Raw genomic sequence first — 14,697 nt, 5'->3', positions numbered from 1 at the left:
GGGGCAGCGGAGTGGAACACAGGGACCCAACCCGGGAGGCTGTGCGTCCCAGGGTGGGGTCTGAGTGTGGTGCGCGCCACTTACCGGGCTCCACAGCTGGGCAGGGGGCTCGCGAGGAGGCATAGCGTCCCTGAACCGGACTCTGCTGCCCATAGGCGAAAGGAGAGGAGGACGCCCGTGTGGAGACTGGGTCTCGTGCACTGCCATCCTTGCCCTCTTGGGACCCGGAGGCCAAGGAAACTGCTCTTTTATTGAAGTTTTGGGTTAGCGAGTGGCGGAACAGAAACAAATGGAAACAAAAGATTCTCCACCCAGCCCTCCTCCGGGGGAAGGAGTGGTGCGGTCACCATCTCCTGAAGAGCAGGATCCAAGAGCTCCGGGTCGCCCATCTCAGGAACGCCGCCTGACCTGGCGCTTCACGAGCTTGGCAGGGGCGGAGGCGGGGTGCGCCGGTTTCTGCAGCCGGCGGTGGGGTGGAGACAGCAGCAGACCACCGGAGCAGGATATGTCGAAACACCTCTGTCTGCTTCTGCGCGGCGGAGAACTGTTGGGCAAAGCCCTCCAACGCTTTGCCGAATAGGCCGGCCTGGGAGATCGGGGAGTCCAGGAAGCGATGCTTGTCGGCCTCCCTCATATCCGCCAAGGTCAGCCATAAGTGGTGCTCCTGGACCACCAATGTGGACATTGTCTGACCCAGGGCCCGCGTGCCGTGACTTTCGTCGCCCTAAGCGCGAGGTCCGTTGCCGTGTGCAGTTCCTGCAGCACCCCTGGCTCAGCACCCCCCTCGTGCAACTGCTTCAATGCCTTGGCCTGGTGGACTTGCAGGAGGGCCATGGAGTGCAAGGCGGAAGCGGCCTGTCCAGCAGCACTGTAAGCCTTGGCCGTCAGTGCGGACGAGAACTTACAGGCCCTGGACGAAAGGCGTGGACTACCTCTCCAGGCGGCGGCACTTTGTGGGCAGAGCTGCATAGCAATAGCGCGCTCGACTGGGGGAATGTCCACATACCCTTGTGCCGCCCCACCGTCGAGGGTGGTGAGGACGGAGGAGGCACCAAATCTGTAAACAAGCTTTTAAAATTTGTATATAAATGTAAGAGTGAGAATGCATTTAGTTTTATAGCATTATTATTATTATTATTATTATTATTATCATCATCAATAATAATAATAATAATAATAATATATTATTTGTTAATAATTTTTATTGTATTATTACTTTTTAGTACTCACGGTGTGATTCTAGTTAAGCTAATGGCTGCTAAAAATTAGCTTTACCATCAAAGAAATAACTCACATTTTAAAATATATTGAGACAAAAAACGTATATTTTAAATGTTAATAAAAATAATATTTTACAATATTATTTTTGTTTTTATTTATTATTATTATTATTAATTTTAATAATAAATAATTCTGAACTAATATGTGTGGCCTTGGAATAAATGCAGAGACTTTCAAAGATTAAAAAAATAATGTAATATAATATAATATAATATAATGTATAAAAAATTATATTAAAGGGGTCCTATTATGCTCTTTTACAAAGTCTTGATTTTGTTTCAGTACTGCCACGCCCCTTGCTCTGTCTTTCAACATAAGCTTTTGGCGAATCCGGCACTACTCACTCGTGTTGTGGAAGCTGTCCTCAGTAAAATGTGCAGCACACAATAGTAAATTGGGGTTATAATGCTCAGGAACAGAGTTAAAAAGTTTTATTTTTTTTACATCATCCGCTTTCGGAAGCCCAAAAGAAAAACGTTTGGGCACGGAGGTGAAAAAACAGCATTTCAGGCGGTCGCGCACCAGACGAGAAGCACAACGTCGCACCACATCTTTAAAATTCAAATACATTATTTTCTATGAGTGTAGGCACACCGGCGGCGCCGTTCGGCGTCTGTCCGCGGCGCCTAGTTACGTCGTGTTATACTTGTAAGAATTGTTCTAGACCAACGGTTCTCAATTCCAGTCCTCGCGTACCCCCGCTATGCATGTTTTGCACGTCTCTCTTTGTTACCACACCTGATTCAGATCGTCACGTTAGAAGTGAGCTGCGTGCATGAACTGTGTTCCGATTGACATGGTCCCTACACAGTGTACATTGCTCCCTACTCCCTGAGCAGGGGAAATCCATTGAAGTTTACTTCACTTCGGAATATTCATTTACAGATTTGCGCTGCGCCACGGCCTGCAGCGTCTTCACACACATACGAAACTTACTAGAGAAGCGTGAAGTGGGACATAATATACCTCTGTAAATAAATACTATTTACATTCACGTCTCGCACACTTAAATGCCCTTTGTATGGAACATATACGCTCCCTTCGAGCTGGAATCATGGAGGAATATCCGGTAATGTCCACTTCGCAGGGCACTTACTGTCAAATATAACAAACGTATAAAGCAATAAGAGAAACATACAAAATGTGCAGAGCGAGGGTACACGAGGACTGGAATTGAGAACCGCTGTTCTAGACATGCCAAAAATTTGAGGCTACAGCACAGCAGCTGCTCTTCTTGGTTTTCTCTGATGCACTAACTCTGCAGCAGCACTTCTTCTTCGTCGTCTCATCTGATGCGCTCACTCAACCTAGCGTTCTAACCACGACCTCGCCCCTCCCCACCCCCCAACCATTTGAATTTCTGTAGGCGGGAATTATTTGTAATGATATTCCAATGAGCCGCTTTGTGATATCACAAAACCCGGAAACCAAACGCTGTAGTCCAAACGAGCCGTTTGCTGTAGTTCTTGAAAATTGATTTTTAAAAAACTAAATATCTATATATATAATTAATTTGAAGAAATTGACAAGCTAAACAAGCTAAAATTAAACATTCAACACATCATCATGCAGGTGCATTTATTTCCAGTATCTGAGTACATGAAGACTAAGGTGCAGGTAGGGGGTTCATTAAAAAAAAAGAGAGAGAGAGAGAACACATATACTAGCATAATAGGGTGCTCTGAGTAATTGGAGTAAACTGATGAAAGGCAGAGACAATGCAGGCAGCATCGGACTTGTTCTGATTCATGCGTTCACACAGAGAGTCAGCAGCTTTCCTAAATATCAAACAGAGAATCTGACCAGCCTGCCTCACAGCATGGTTTAGCAAAGCAATGAAGGTGCCAGCTACTACTACATGTGGCATCATGGGAGTTAAGTAATCTAAGAAGAAGCATCTGTGTAGTATCAAATCAACAATCCATCATTCAATGAATACAATGCATGAACATATGATCTTAAAAAAAAAACTAAACCTAACCTAGTACCATGTACAGTATATACTTTTATGTTTAAAATGTTGGCCTTTAAAATAAATAAGCACAGAGTAAGATAATGAGAGAACAGTTAGATATCTTGTGATGTTTGTTTTTAAGACGTTTTTATAAAACAGTAAACAAATAAAGATGTTTCATTAAATTCATGCTTTTGTACGTGCCTGCTTGAGGAAAAGAAATACACTTGACTACACCCAATCCTGCTAAAGCAGTGCTGTAATGAAGCGTCCCACCTGTTCTTTAAATCATGAGATGGTGAAGTCTGTAACTTGTGTTAGGTTATTACCCCAAAGACAGCATTGGCCCCCTCCTAATGGATGAGTTCTTCTAATGTATTTCTCTCACTGGATGAGCGATCTGGCTGTTTAATCAGCTCAACTCTAATTTTACCTTGAACTGCAGTGGTTTAGTTAGAGCGTGATTACTTTTTTCTTCTTCTACTTTTTTTTTTTTTTTTTTTTACACATTAATAGACGGTGTCAAGCAACTTTCATTGTTCATTAAAATGAATGATATAATGAAATGAAAGAAAATTCATATTTAAGTGAAATAAATGCCAAAGTGAAGACTGATGAGTTTTTATTTTTTTCTGTCTGAGGCGCTCAAACACAAGAATACCAGTAATTAAAAAGCAATTCAGAATTAAACAATCTCAAGTCTGAACAGGATGACATCAAAATCTTTCAAATTAACCAAATCTAAACCCATGAATCTGTCACCACTTTTCATTTTACTGAGACTAGGAAGGGCTGGTTCCAATCTCAGTGTGTATGGACATAATGGAATTATACAAAGAAACTGCAGACTTTATAAAGTTCTGGTGAACTGGGTCTGTGTTGAATAGAAGTGGAACATGATGTTTTGAATAAAAAAAGGCAGGAAGCTCATTAAGACTAACTTTTATATTTTAGTCATCTGACAAACAAGAAATATTGACTTGAAAGGAAGTCTGGTAATTACAAGACACAATCCAGCTGATCCTGTGCCTCCATGCAGGGCATCATCTCTCCATGATTATTATCAGCTCTGTCTGGTACTGTATAGTCAAGGGCTGTTCTGATAAACAGTAACATTTTAATAAACTGACGTATGACTCCTCTTCCTTGCTTATGTTTTTTTTTTAACAACAGGCAAGAAGGAAGACAGACATAAAAATATCAGACACAGATTTATAGACAGTAGAATCTCATGAGACGGATGAATGGACTACAGACAGACAGACAAATCTCAGAGACTGAAAGACAGACAGACAGACAAATAGAAAGACAGACAGACAGACAGACAGATAGATAGACAGATAGACAGATAGATAGGAGACAAATATCAGAGACAGACATACAAATAGACAGACAGATAAAACCATCAAGCTTTTGCTGTACGCAGATGATCTGGTGCTGCTGTCATCCACCCTACAGGGACTACAGCAGCAACTAGACCTGCTGGAGAACTACTGCCAGAACTGGGCCCATTTACCAACATCTTTCAGAAAAAGCCCAGATGCTAGGAACACGGATATCAGTTCCAACTAGACAGCACCACCCTAGAACACATGATGCAGTATACTGACCTCGGCCTGATCATCACTGCATCAGGGAGTTTCAGTATGTCAGTGAATGCTCTCAAAGATAAATCTTGAAGAGCACTATATGCCATTAAGAAAAAAAATCCCAAAATATTGAATTACCAATTCCAATTTGGTGTAAAATCTTCAATAGTGTAATTCAGCCCATAGCGCTGTATGGAAGTGAGGTGTGCGGTCCACTCAGTAATCAGAGCTACACTAGATGGGAAAGACATCCAACAGAAACCCTACACACAGCATTCTGCAAACTGATTCTAAAATTACAAAGGAGAAAACCCAATAACGGCAGAATTAGGCCAATTCTCACTGATTATTAATATTCAGAAATGATCCCTACAATTCTGGATGCATCTAAAATCGAGTCCCACAGAATTGCATTTTAAAGCGCTACAAACCCAAGAACCGAACCCCCGAAAAAAGTCCTCTAAGTTAGCTGAGACTAACCTGACTAACTCTACTAACACTAACCAGTCTCAGACCAGCACTGCTTCTCACCCAAACATCAAAATAAATCAAATGATCAGACAATCTAAAAATATATATCTGGAACATTGGGAGCAAGAAACTAAAACACAAAGTAAACTACAATTCTATCGATCTATAAAATCGAATTATGAATTGGAAGAATATCTCCAAAGTGTCAGAGGCACAAGCGGAGACAGATTCTGACCAAGTACAGGCTCAGTGAGCACAGTCTAGCCATCGAGAAAAACAGCTGGTTGGTTACCCATAAAGCAAAGAGTGTGTGCTCACTGTAAGACAGGAGAGATCGAGACAGAGACGCACTTCCTACTTCAATATTACAAATTTAAATCAATAAGAGACCTATACATAAACAAATTCACAAACATCATAAAGAACTTTACAGCCATGACTGAAGAGGAACAAATAAAGATAGTACTAGGAGAGGGACAGACAGCAGCACTGGCTGCGAGATATGTGTGGATGTGCCACAGCCTGAGAGACAGCAGATGAATGTGTATAGTGTGTGTTGTATTTGAGCTCAGTGTGTTTTCTTACTGTCTACCACAGTGGCCCTCAGCAAGCGTGTGTTAAACACTGTGGTATCAAATGTTCACACATGTTCTAATTTGTTACAGTTAAATTAAGTTTAATTTGTTATAATGTGTTCTTCTGTTATTTTGACCTTTTCATTGTTTTTATGGTTCTCCACATATATTCCAAGCTTTGGTAATATTGTATTTTTTTACAGTCGTGCCAATAAAGAAATTTTGAATTGAAAATTCGAATCGATAGACAGACAGAGAGACAAATCTCAGAGACAGACAGACAGACAGACAGACAGCCATACACACACATATATATATATATATATATATAGATAGATAGATAGATAGATAGATAGATAGATAGATAGATAGATAGATAGATAGATAGATAGATAGAGACAGTTAGATATGAGACAAATCTCATAGACAGACAGAATGAAAAATAAACAGATAGACAGACAGACAGTTATTATGTATAGAATTATAGAGCAGATAAAAGAACTGACAGATGATAGAACTATTGAAGGAACGAATTACAGAATAATGTATAGAACGATAGTGTGAATGATAGAACAAATGACAGATAGAACGAGAGACAAGAGTGACAGATAGACAGATGAATCTCAGACACAGATTTATAGACAGACAGACAGTGTCTCTGTGCAGAGTCAGGGATTGTTTAAGGCCTATATACAGTGACCATGTTTCCTCCAGACAGAGAGGCTATAGCTCACCATGGTGGAAATGACACAATATGTGCTGCTGGAACACTTCCCAGAAACATGGAGCAGGATGGGGACTGTTGTCTATAATGGTCAGCTGTAAAGGTGAGCATGTGAATAGAGCGCTGACCTTTTCAAGATCCGGTGTCATAACAACACACTGTATATATATATATATATTATAGTGGGTTCCCGTGACAATCTCCCACAAGAGAGTGTACTGGGACAAAGCTGACCTCTGGGACTTGTGTTCAGACTGGATGACAAGAGGTTGGTGTTTTGATAATGGAAAAGTGTGTGGGTCACTTTTTAAACCCTAAACACAGAGCAGTGTGGACTTTATTCTCTTGACACCAAATCAGGATCATTAGACTCTCAGGATCAAAATGCACTGAAATAGAAGCACAAGCCAGTTTTTGTAATACATTGTGCAGATGTCTTGTAAATGATAATCTGCTTTATGTTTTCATAATCAATATTATTGAAGGGATGGATTTGCAATTCCCTCCTCTTTTATTATACAACACATGGAATCATCGTTTCCTTCAATCCGTTGCATCTATTCTGGTATTAAAGGAGTAGTTCACCCAAAAATTAAAATTTGCTTAAAATTTACTCACTTTCAGGCCATCCAAAATGTTTGTTCCTTTATTTAACATTATATCACTTGCTCACCAATGGATACTCTGTAGTGCCGTCAGAATGAGAGTCCAAACAGCTGATAAAAACAAAAAAAACAGCAACATCACCATAATCCACACTCCAGTTCATCAATTAATGTCTGAAAAGATTCATGTTTTTAATAAACAAATCCATCATAAGGCCTTTTAACTTTAAAACATGACTTCTGTCCATAATCCATAATAATGCTTTCTCCAGTGAAAAAGTCCATCCACTGTTGTCCTCTCACATGTCTTAATGATGGATTTGTTTATTACAAACACACATATTTTAAAGTTAATTGATGGACTGGAGTTGTGTGGATTACCTGTGAATTAGTGTGATGTTTTTATCAGCTGTTTGGACTCTCATTCTGACGGCACCCATTCACTGCACAGGAAATAAATAATTACAAATAGGTTCTTATTTGAACCCAAACAAAGTATCGGTTCTCACACAAATTAAACATAAGTTAAGAAAACAAGGACAAACAATAAACATTGAAACCAAAACATCAACTAACAGAACCAAACGGACAACTCTTACGAAAAAGAAGGTTATTCAAGTGTGCTCTTAGTATACTGCTTTTAAACTAAAAATAGGAAAGTCTACTTTTAGTCTACTTTTTATGTACTTCTCAGAAATGGGCTTTATGTACTTCTCAGAAATATACTTAAAATGACATTTAAGTATACTTGACTTATACTTAGAAAAAGTCTAAATATATTTTAGCTATAATTGTGCTCCTAGAATCCGTGTTTTCATTGTTATACTGTAGGCGGCACTATAGCACACATCTTCTGTACAGAATTTCCAAAAAACACAAGTGAAGAAGAAACCGAAACAACAGATGCGTCCACATGTAATCTAACATGATCATCAGACACAAAACAGTATCAAAACTATGGAATATTATGGAATAAAAGGCCGACCAATGAAGAGGTAATAATGACTGTCAAGCTTTGGGGTGTTGATCGACTCCATCTACTTTTTGATTATCATTCTGAATCCAATTCATAGTTTTTTTCAGTTTTTTGTTCAAAATGTTATTTCTTTCTTTTTTATTTATGAAACTTATCCACATTCAAGTGTTTAAAAAAAATAATGCATGAAGCTAGAATAAAATGTTTTTGCTTACAAGCAGATACCCTGTTCTTTTGATGTTTTGTATGTTCAGATATTCATGTAACAAAATATATACAAATTAATACCTAAATAGTGACATAGTAGTATACTTAAAGTATGATGTAAAGTTCACTTAAAGAAAACTTACGAGTATACTTGCAGTATAAAACTACTAAACTAGTAGTTTACTGAGACTATACTTCAAAGTGCATTAAAATGCTACTACAAGTATTTAATTAGTAAACTATCAGTGTACCTATAAGTTCACTTAGATTACCAATTTTGGGCAGCCACCCCTTTGGTCACAACTTATTTTGTAATTAATTAATTGTATCATCATGCATGAACCAAGAGTTCTACAGTTTGATGTTTTGTTCTTATTATTTTTTATTTTGCTTTTCTCATGATAGCCGTATGAGGTATGTACAGGTCAATAATGCACCATGTATCCACTAACACATATGTATACTTAGCACCTAACTCTTTTTAGGGTTTACGGCTCCACAATCTTCTCTGTGTGGATGTTCTGTTCCAGTGATGTGCTGTGACTCAAGCTTGAAAGGAAAAAAGATATTGCCTATGATGTAAATAAAAAAAAAAACATACACTGATTTGATTACATTCTACTGTAGTGAATGACACATAACTACAGTAATTTAATATAGATCTAGATTTAAATGCATCAGTTTGTTTTCACATATTATTATATCATAGTATATTATATTAAAATATAAACATAGGTTTGAAAACAGTTTTGCTATTCCATATGCAATAGATTAACATTTAATTTAGATTTGTAAACTCTCTTTAGCCAATAATTGACTGTACTTAAAAAAAAAACTTAATTCTCAACTATATTGTTCAAATTGAAGTGTCAAGCATGAATAAAATGATTTTTTTAACAATTTATTGATGAATGATTTATTGATAAAGTAGAGGAAAGATTCATTGTGATAGACTTTATCATTTTATAATTTAGACTTTATATACAGGCTTAATACAACATGTTAATTAATTTTGTATATTTTAATCTATTCTAAAATTACTGTCTGGTAAAGCCTGAAACATATAGAAGTCATTTAACTCAGAGCCATACATTACCATACTGAGACCCAGGAAAACCAATATGTATCTGTATATAATGTCATCAAAAATAAATGTATTATGTTTTGTTTATCTGTACTACTGAGCTAGAAGTTCATAATGCACAAAGAAAGATGTGTCCTTGGAATTTCTGATTCGCATGTAAATGTTATGATAGATATCTAAATGTTATGATAAACTGTTCTGAAAGCGTACATATATAACTGTTTCAAGATAATTTATTTAAAGTTTTTTTTATTCCCCTCACACACAATCACATTGAAGAACATATATGCCCTTAAGATGAAACTGAACCTGAGTCAAAAGGACCGTTACTGCTGACTTTTATTCTCCTATATACTGGACGACCACATAAATAGGATTGAATTTAATGGGATCTGTGAAAAGTGCTGGCCGTGTCACTGTGACAACGCTGAGTGTGGCACAGAGACAGCAACTCAGAGCTTTAAAGTTCTGCCAATAATCACAAAATCACGATTCCCCATAAAAGAGCTACCCTGCAATTTTAAACAGATATATTACATGCTTTCTTTCCAAGAGAATGTCCTTAAAATGAATCAGTCCTGCAGCATTTAGTGTATTAATTTCACACAAATGAACACTTGAGTTAGTACTTAGGTAAGATTGCATGGGACAAAATTACTTGGGCTGCATGCAAAATTGCATAGATCCCTACTATATAGTAAGTGAAAACACTATGTGAAAAGAGTACGTTTAAGTTTCTCTTTTATTGTCTCCCTTAGGAGAAATTTGTCTTAGGCAACCGGGAGAGCAGATCAAACATACACAAAAATAAATAAATAAATTACACAATTCCAAAACATATATAATTCCTATACAATCCTAGTAATACACCAACATTACATGTTACCCATCACATTACCCTCACCCACACAACAATTTCAATCACTTATTCAATAATTTGACAGATAATGGAATTAGAGAAAATGTGTATCTTTTCAGTTTACAGATTGGAACCCTATATCTCCTGCCCGAGGGCATTAGCTCATACTCCTTATGGAGAATATGGCTTGGGTCACCAATAATTTTAAGACTCTGCTTCCTAACAGACCTCTCAAAAATGTCCAAGTAGTATTTTATAACAGTTGCAAAGTATATTCCAAAGATGCACCTACTCAGAGGGTGTTTACATGAGATTGTATTTAAAACAGATATCTTTTTTTGCTTTGCATTTTTTAAAAGTTTAGTGTACAGAAGACAATGTTGTCAAAACAATCCTGTTCCCACAGATCTGCAAAAATGACTAAAAACGCTGTATTACGCATGCCAGGCCAGTAGTTGGGGATGTCACTTTGCAAAGAAAGACTACACGCATACACACATACTTGTAGACTGAACATGTAATATGTCTGCATGACGTCACTGTTTTCATAAATTAGCATTTTTGTAGTTTACACAGATACGATAACGGTATAATTTTTAAAAACTTGCACTTTGAAACCCATTTTCCAAAGTTTGCATTTTCAGGTTTGAGGTAAAAAAAGTGCATAAATACGTTTCCGAGAGAGTATGCTTTTTTTCCCCTGCAAATATGCGATACAGACTTAAGGTGTAGCCACATTAGTAATAATTAAGGGACATTTTGTGGGCAAAAAAAAAAAAGATAATTTTTCCATTGTCAATAGTGCAGCGATGGATAAAACATTGCTCACACAGAAGTTGCTTTCAAACCAAACAGCTTTCTTGTCGGCAAGCGTGAATTTGCGTGACCAATTTGAACACTGCTAGCGAAATATGAAGTCCAACTAGAGATGAAATATATATATATATATATATATATATATATACATATATATATATATATATATATACAGTATATATATATATACTGAAGTATATTTGATTGTGCTAAAGTGAAACGATTGCAAGTATACTTCAGGTACACTTCAAATATCTTGCATTTAAAGACCGATATTATCCAACGATCATATACATACAATCCTCATCAATAATGACATTAAAACACAATTTAGGCGTAATATTAAAAAATGCATTGTACACAAGGAATACTCCAAATAAAGTTGAATGATATTTTTTTATATCAGTAAGTCTTGATCAGTATGTCAGTAAATATGTTAATACATTTGAACTATACTTAGTATGAAATTAATGTAGCTTGTACTGGCTGTCTAAAGTGTTAGCTTGTACTGGCTGTCCATACTCTTGAGAATGTTATAAATCCCACTCTGATCCGAGTGCTTTTAAAAAGACAGAAATTATAGTGTAAAACCAGCATCCCTTCATTTACATTACCATGACATGCTCAGGGGATGATTTCAAAGGCTCAATAAAGTACAACAATATAAGCAGGAAATGTGGAATTTTTCATCAAAAGAGACGCTGGCACTACGTGAGGAGATCGTTTACTTTGGTGGCAAAGTCAATACAAGTTTTAAAGAAAAAATTGAACGGTTATGGTTTGAACAGTATGCTTGAATTTTTCTGTTATCAGAGTCTCAGTCTAGGTGCTTCCTGTGGACAGTCCTATGGGAGATGTAACTTACACTGGGACACCAAAGCCCTGTTGTACTCTCAATAACTGCATTATTTATAAGCTTCTGGTGGTAAGGATTATTCTGCCCAGCTTCACAGTTTGTTTATGGTTGCCTGTCTGAATTGTCAAGAGAGTTTTAAGGTCTGAGTACTTGAAGTCTACCACATTCTGGTTGTATCCGCATCACTCAGGCCAGAGGAGGAACATACAGGATGATGTGACACCCCACTTGGTAATAAGGTATTCATTTAATTCACCCTGGGCTTCACTATTAAAGGTGAAGTATGTAATTTCTGCACCACTAGTGGCAGCAAACAGAAATGGCAAAATAATTTGCATTTCCTGAAGGAATTCTAGTGCTTGTAAACAATGGTAAGCAGTCTTAAAAAGGTTCAGCATGCCTTTTTTCCCCTTATTACTGGGGCCCAAGATGACTGCATTTATAACTTTTCGGTTTCATTTCTTCAGTTTTGCAGCGAAAACCCACCAATAATCATTATCTAATTATGCTAGTGACACAAGGAACGCAATTACCTGTAATTATACATTTTAGAGCATAATATCCAAATACACAGTAAACCCATTCCAAATCTTACTTTGTATTTTATTCAACAAAGTAAGGAGAAACAACCACAACAAAAAAAAATGCAAAAAATTAAACATGAAAATTGTGTTGAACAGTTACCCTGGCCTTAGATTTATGGATCTTATTTTGATAATATTAGTTACACGCTTTTGTGGTGGTGGTGATTGGGGGCGGGAGGGAGGCATCCAAGATGTAGATGAGTTTGTTTCTTCATCTGAACAGATTTGGATAAATTTAATGTTATATCACTTAGATTCTCTACAGCGAATGGGTGCCACCAGAAAGTTGTTCTCTCACATCAAAATCTACAGACATATTTGTTTAGAAATGCTTTTGACTGTTTTGACTTGTAAACAGTGCTTTATCTGTGCATATTTCTCTCCTGATTTAGACAAGGTGATATTTTTCACTGGAGATAGTAATATTATGGATAGAGGACTCATATTTTATAGCCCTCCTAAAAATGGCCTAGCGACGCCCATGGTTGAGTAAATTTTCAGCAAATTTTAATTTTTTGCAGGTGTTTTGAGTTGATTAGCTGATTGGCATGTCACCATATTCTAATTTGTTGAGGTAGTGAATTGGTGGGTTTTTGTTAAATGTGAGCCAAAATCATCACAATTAAAAGAACCAAAGACTTAAACTACTTCAGTCTGTGTGCATTGAATTTATTTAATACACGAGTTTCACAATTTGAGTTGAATTACTGAAATAAATGAACTTTTCCACGACATTCTAATTTATTGAGATGCACCTGTATTCCTTTAATTTAGAAGTTTACACGTTGAACTATTAGGCTCACCGCCCACTAGACGATTTTAAGGCCAATTAGCATACCAGAACGATCAGGGGGTGTGGCCCGATTTGTGGCTTGTCGCAAATTATTTTTTGTCCAAAACATCCACTATTGTGTGGTGTCATTATGATTATTTATCTGCTCCCGATCGCTACGGACCATTCCCAAACTCAAATCGTAAATATCAAACATGTTAGATATTTAAGACTCTTGATCGGACTGCCTCGGACGTGCAACCTATGATAGCCAATGAGAGCGAGCAAGTGTCACCTACCGGATGTTGTGTGTTTCTATAGCTGAAACTTGGCAGCCACAAACATGCAATGAAAGCGGAGTACATCACCCATATTTCTTTTTATACTTTGTTTTTCACTGTGAAACAGAACACGCGCCAGGAGAGCCAGCTGACAACGTTGATCGTCATCTATTTGTTTTTCTTCTCAAGTCACATTTGAACTCGCGAGTCTCTGTAAGATCTCGTGTCACCGTGAAATTGTTCCTACAGTCAACAATTGTGTGTTCTCGCAGTCTGGTCGAATTGTGTGTGCGTTCAGAGGATTATAAGGCTAAAGATCGGTTGAACTGTCTTCATGTCTGCGGTCTCCCATGGTTTTAAAATCGTTTAAGATTTGAAAATCGTCCAGTGTGCGGCCAGCCTTAGGTAAATCAATTAATGAATGGATTGTTTAAAGTTGTCTCATTAAACTGAAGTAGAAGAAAATATTTTAACACACACACAAACTACACTCTTCACCTTTAATAATTTTGTACAATATAAAATACAAGAGATAATTCGATAATTCTGGTGGTTCCACTGGCCCTGACATACTTGCACAAACACATACTTCCCTTCATTGACAGGAGTGGATTGAACTGAGAATATCAAGACACATGTGTATCTTTCCATCCTAGTTCTCAGGTATGAGGTCGTTGGGGTGGATTACCAGACACTGCTGAGAAATGTCATTAGATTCCTCCCTAGTCAAATAAATTTAAACATCTGTAACCAAATACAGTTAGCTGAGCACAGCTGTGCACTTTTGTGCCTGTTTGGGCAGAATCTGGAGAAAATGATTTCTCCCACATGCTCATAGAAGGGCAGACATGAATCAAACGTGGTGACATTATAAATAAACCTGTAAAGTCATTCAGAAGCTACAGGGGATTGAACGTAATGTACAATTTCCTAGCATCACATTAGTGATTCAAACAGAAGTTAATTTTGGCACGCAATATGACACTGAAAGTAGGACGCATCTCTTAACACAGCTAGCTCTTCTTCTGACAAATGCTTGGCAACAAGATTCAGCACAACCTCA

The sequence above is a fragment of the Sinocyclocheilus grahami genome, unplaced genomic scaffold (assembly GCF_001515645.1).
Source record: "Sinocyclocheilus grahami isolate Dianchi unplaced genomic scaffold, SAMN03320097.WGS_v1.1 scaffold239.1, whole genome shotgun sequence".
Lineage (NCBI taxonomy): Eukaryota > Metazoa > Chordata > Actinopteri > Cypriniformes > Cyprinidae > Sinocyclocheilus > Sinocyclocheilus grahami.
This window is presented reverse-complemented; position numbering follows the sequence as displayed.